Here is a 6427-nt window from a genome sequence, read left to right on the forward strand (position 1 = left end):
TTTGCAACACAGGGTTTCTCTGTATAGCTCTGGCTGTCCTGGGACTTGTTCTGTAGAACAAGCTGGCCTTGGACTCAGAGCAAATCCACCTGCCTCTGCTGGAATTAAAGGTGTGCACCACAACCACTGAGATTTGAATACAACTTTTAAAGGAGGAAATTAACCCTAGTGTTCTTGCATGTCTTTTTTGTAATGAGGGGAAATATACCCTCAATCCCAGACTGGAAAATTTTTCTGAGGTATCAAGCTAGGTACTCATTTTCATGTTGGAATGCACTTTCTGGATATCGTTTTACCTGATGACAGGTGAGAGAAGTAGTGGAAAAGAAACTCAAGCCAAAGACCCTCAGGAATGTTCTTTTCCATCCTCAGCCTTGGGAGAGAAAAGTTTGGTTCCAAGTCGTACGTTAGGAGGCAATATGTTACAATTAATGTAATATAATGCAGAGCCTGACAACTCTCCTAGGCACGCCAATAACCTCTACAAAGTACTGGGTTTCTTCCCTCCACCTCAGACTTTAATATTCATGCATGGATTCCCCCATAACTCCTAAAGACAGAAGTTCTTTGACCAAAATCCATTGAGTACAGCTGTAAACTGAAGTCCCCTCAAAAAATAATCCACACCTTCACCAATCATTTCACAAGGTTGATTGACACAACTTGCCAAATGCAGAAATAAGTGTCAGCAGAATACTCAGCCACAAGTGTGATGTCCACACTGTGCCCCTCCCATCCAGGTACAAAGGTCGTCACAGAACAGGGGTGGGAAGATCATAGGAGCCAGAGGTCAGGAGGCCGGGGACTGAAACAATGTCTCCTGAGCATGACAGGACTGCATACTCATGAACGGGCAGCATCTGCGGTTGCCTGTACAAGACCCACACAAGCCAGTTGTACCACACACCCATAGGATTTGCCAAAGGAGGCAGGGCATCAGGAGGATCACAAGTTTAAGGCCAGCCTGGGCTATACATTGTTGTGGGGCATGATGGCGCATGCCTTTAATCCAAAGACAGGCAGATGTCTGTGAATTTGAGGTCACCCTTGTATACAGAGAAAGTTCCAGGATAGTGGGAGCTCAGAGCTAAAAAGAGAAACCCTGTCTCGAGAAACAAAAACAAAAAACAGAACAAACAAAAAAACTGTACAAGATCAAGCTCGAGAGCCCCCTTCCCCCACCCATAACTAAGGAGCTATGCATGACAGTGGCTTCAGAAGAAAAGAAAATCCATATTGTTTAAAGTTACAGCTCCTGGTTAAGAGCACTCGATGCTCTTCCAGAGGTCCTGAGTTCAATTCCCAAACACACCGCACTGCAGTGGATGGCCTCACACTCAGAGGTCTAAGGGCAGCACAGACTGGGCTTCCACAGACTTTAAGTGGAGGGAATGGGGAGGTGGAAGCGAGTCTAGGAAGAGTGGAAGGAGGAATGGGGGATGAATATGTTTAAAACACATATGGAATTCTCAAGGATTAATAAAAACATGTTTTTTAAAGAGTGTCTTCCTCATGTGATAGATTACCTCCTATCTATCCTTGAGGAGGAACCTCATGAGTAGTTTTCCCCCTCCCTCCCTATAGAAAATTGTTTAAACAATGTGGAGGGGTGCCCACACCTATGCCATAGCACATGCATGAGGAGCTCAGAACATGTGGAAGTTGGCTGTCTCCTTCCAGCTTGTAGATCCAGGGGAGCCCACTTAGGCTACTGAGCTCAGGGGGCACCTTTATCTGCTAAGCCTTCTTACCAGCCCTTTGTAGGAAGTTTGCTAAGCTCAGTCTGGTAAAGACCTCATTTAGATGACCACAGATACTCTCACTAAAGACAGCAATAATAATGTCCACCCAGAAGGACACATGCTATGGTCTCATGACCCTTCTGTTCCTTCTGTCCCCTAATGAGCACTAGAGAGCTTTAGTGGCCTTTGTTGTTTTGACATGCAGCTGTCGGTATTTTCATTTCATCCTTAGTTTCTTTTGCCATAGTGAACAGTTAAAGTCCCACCTACTTCCTCCATTCTTCCCTAGAGGCATAGAACCTGCCTCACCCAGTGATTTAGGCAGCTATGCAGAATCCAGTGTTTCCCTGAGGCTCTCTTTTCCAGAACCTTACATCCCTATTTTTACCTGCCTCTGGTTCTGAAAGTGGGGGTGTAGACAGACTTTAAATAGCGCCGTTTATTTGACAATAATAACTTATAATTCAGGAGGGAGGTTGGTCATTCCTCATGACTAATTTCACAGTGTCATCTAACATTCTAGTTCCCTGTCACATTTTTGTTATTACATCCAAATGCCTACTTACAATAACAGTGCGAATATGTATGTTAAACACCCACACTAGAATTTTAAATCTTAGCTCTTTCTGAATGCTGTTTTGGTGAATTTCAATGTGGGAGGTGAGATAATTTAAAACTTCATATTTTCTACTATAGTGAAAGGCATAATTTCTCTGACATGTTTTTTTCTTCCCATCTAGAATAAGGAATTACACTAGAATAGTGTTTTAAAATAAGATTTGTCAAGATAATGGCATTTTTCCTCTTCACTTCTACCCAAACTAAAATAGTTCAGGAGCATTTATTTACTTATCATAACTGTTAAAAAATTATAGTCATTATATCTACCATCACTTTCTTTATAAATCATACTGTGGAAAGGATGCGTCATTTCATTCCGAAGAAAACTTCTTGTCTTTGTACTTTACCCATCAGTAAAGCTTTTGGACAGCTGGGAAAAATACAAAGCACATGCAATCCAGCCTTTCTCTGAGGAGCTTACCTCCCAAAGGCTTTCTTCATGATTGCAAAGTGGACGGTCATCTTCCTTAGTGGGGAATCTACAGTGGTCGTAAATTTGCATACTTGACCAGTGAGAGGTGAAACGAACAGTGGAACCCTTTAGCCCGCGGTTTAAATTTTCGTGTTATGAGAGGTAGTATAAACCAACAAGTTGTACTACATCTAACCATAGGCATATTTACATGGAGACAAGTATTTTACATTGGTGTACAGAGTCTAGATCTAAGACATTAGTTAGTTAATTAGCTATTACACATCCAAAGTAGTCAGACTTAAATTGAAAAATTCTATTTAAATATTTAACATTTGGATCTGGAGAGGTGGTTCAGTGAGTAAGAGTGTTTGCTTTGCTGGGCTGTGGTGACACTTGCCCTTAATCTCAGCACTCCAGAGGCAGAGGCAGTCCAATCACTGTGAGTTTGAAGCCAACTAGGTCTACAGAGAGGGTACCAGGGTAGGCTCCAAAGCTACACAAAAAACTCCAGCCTCAAAAAACAAACAACAGAGCAGGGTGCTTGTTTCTGTTGCAAAGGACAGGAGCTCAATTCCCAGTACCCACAGGGAATTCCAGTTAAAATTCCAGTTTAAGGGGAATCTGATGCCCTCTGCTGGTCTCTACCGGCTCCTCCACAAGTGTTCATGAATCAGTAAGACAAGACAAACACATAAATAAAAAATAAGTCTTTACAATATATATTTCACATTGAATTCACTTACTACTAGACATCTAAAGTAATGTAGTGTCATGTTTACTAAAATGTCATTAGGTACTCCTTTGGTTCTACCAAGTAACAGAGTTTTTTTGGGACATTGCTTGTAGGTGAAGCTGTGTACCCAGGTAGGTAAGAAGCCAGATCACACAGAATGGATTTCATGTTGTGAGTTCTTTTTATGTCATGCCCAAGAAATCCAGTGTACTATGATTCTGGGTCAGGTGCTGATGTGAACTTTGCAAGAATGCAGATACAGCTCACCTTGTTGCCCTGTCAATGGCACAGCAGCCTTACCCAATCAGATGATTACTCAACATAGCTCTCAGATCAACTCATTTGTTAGTTGTTTGGTTAATTGTGAAATCTGTCAATTTTGAAATATTGACATTCCGTTAGAAAGTGCTTAGGATATTGTGATGCTCATGTCTCGGGGGTTTTATCAGGCCACAGGCTACTTTGTGGCCTCTGAGTTAAACAATGGTCTCTATTAAGTGATTCTTTCCTTCGAGTTGAAAAAGATAATTGCTGTCTTAAATCAGAGTAGCTTGGGTGACCCATATAAGATCCCTAGGGCTCCCCCAAGTTAGGTAAGATCTATGAATAGTCCTGCAAAGAAGACAGAGAAGAGACTGGGGAAATCTATGGTACTTGCTGGTGAGCCAGTCTAGCTAAATCTTGGGGCTCCAATTTCAAGAGAAGACCCTATCTCAAAATATAAGGTAGCAAACAATTGAGGGGGAAAAAAACCTAACATTCACAGATGTGCATATTTGTGTTACAAGAGATTCTTTGTCCCGGCTGGGTCCCGTCACCCTTCTTATACCCTGAGCATCCTTAGTAATGAGCTTGAATTTTCTAAATGCAGCTTCGTCATTCTGTAGATCAGCAAGGCTCACTTCAAACACATGACCCTTGAGGCCATCAGATGCAATTTTGGTTCCTTGAGTCCCGGTGACTAGTGTTTTCCCAATGTTTCTAATATTGAACATTGCAGGAACCTTCACGTCATATGTGTGCATAGATGAGCACACAACTTCAGCCGGACCAGTGATGGCTCAACGGGTAAAATGCTTGCTGTCAAGCCTGATGACCTGAGCTTGATCCCCTGAATCTACATGTTAGATGGAAAGGACTGACTCCCACAAGAACTGACTTCCACAAGCTGAGATCTGAAAAACAATGAGGGAAGAGCACTATACAGCCCCTAGGAGTTAGCATGGGTATCTCAGGAAACAAGAGGAAATGAGAAACCTATGAGGCCACTCTTCGTTGCTGAGGAACTGGAGGGATTAGAAGAACAGGGTCATCAGCACACAGCTAGAAAGGGAGGGTGAGGCCAGGAGAGTGTGTGGAGGTGACTGTAGAGAAACAGTCCCGTGATGTCAAAGGTCATGCTAAGATCTCGTTGCCACTCCAGGCTCTTCTGCTGAATTGGAATGACACCTAATCTTCAGTGTGACAAAAAAACAAACATGCTATTGTGTAAGCAGAAACCAGGAAGGGACCTTTGTAAAAAGCTAACAAAGACTGTGGCTGTTTGAGCTTAGAGTTATGAAAGATGACAGTAGAATAGAAGGAAGTGGTGGCTTTTGAGAAATGGAGTTGACTGGTTTTTACATAAGATGAATGTGAAGGAAGTTCCAGGGCTTTGCCATAACCCAGACTAGTGCCCATCCACCAAAGGGAAGCACTCCAGAGAGGGTGAGCAAAAAAAGTTTCCTTCATGGACTAATTATCAGTGTGTCCAATATGAAACAGGCAGAAGACTGGGGGATCTGGTTCTTAGATGAAGGACCCAGATGGGCACTCAGCTAAAAAAAAAAAAAAAAAAAAAAAAAAACCATGGGAGTGCTGGATATGCGTATTGCAATCACAGAGAAGCGGTCTAGAGAAGGACCTCTGTGTTCCCTGGCTCACTGCCCTCTCCAAGCTCATCTGCAGAGATATGACAATGACCACAACTTGTGCACAGCCCAGTGGACACTCACAGCTGGTTTCCAGACTATGGCATTCTGTTTTTATGAAGACACTATGAAACCCAAGCATCTCAAGTTCTCCTTATTCCTCCAGAGCATCTATACTGGCCAGTTGGTACTCAGAACCCCTAAACTTCACAATACTGACACATTAGTACACCACATCTAATAGCTAAACTTGATATGGTACCCTCTTATGATTCAGTAAGTTTGTACCTTATTGATATTATGATGGTTTAAGTAAGAATGGTCCCCATGGGCTCATATATTTGCATGATTGGTCCCCAGTTGTAGAAATGTTTGGAAGGATTAGGAGGTGCCTTGTTGGAGGAGGTGTGTCACTGCGTGTGGGGTTTGAGGTTTCAAAAGCCCATAGCAGCCCCCCTCTCTGCAGATCAGGATGTAGCTCTCAGCTACTTCTTCAGCACCATGCCGGAAATGCATGCTACCATGTTACCCAACATGATGATAATGTAGTAACACTCTGGAACTGTAAGCCAGCCCCAATTAAACGCATTATTTTATAAGAGTTGCCATGATCATGATTCCCCTTCACAGGAGTAAAAACACTAAGACAGGAATGTTATAACATGCTCAGAAGTTGGATATATGGAATAATCATGTAGTCTGTATGCATATATCTACTTAATAAAAATTTTGAAAACAAATATTTACATTTTTCTCTACCTTCAAGGTAGGATGATTTTCTTACCTCTCCATATGTGTAATGAACTTTAGTGATACTTTCAGCATCCCACATTGTCTCTGCAAGACTGACATTTTCTAGGTACAATGTTCTACACTCCTCCTCTTCCCTCCTATGTTGAATAACCAAGATAGTTATTGTCTCATAGTCCCAGCAGGGATGAGAGTAAGTGAAAATATTATTGTTTAGTCTCTCACTAAACCTGGAGCTCACTGACTGACTAGACCA

The sequence above is a fragment of the Mesocricetus auratus genome, unplaced genomic scaffold (genome assembly GCF_017639785.1).
Source record: "Mesocricetus auratus isolate SY011 unplaced genomic scaffold, BCM_Maur_2.0 Super-Scaffold_100015, whole genome shotgun sequence".
NCBI lineage: Eukaryota > Metazoa > Chordata > Mammalia > Rodentia > Cricetidae > Mesocricetus > Mesocricetus auratus.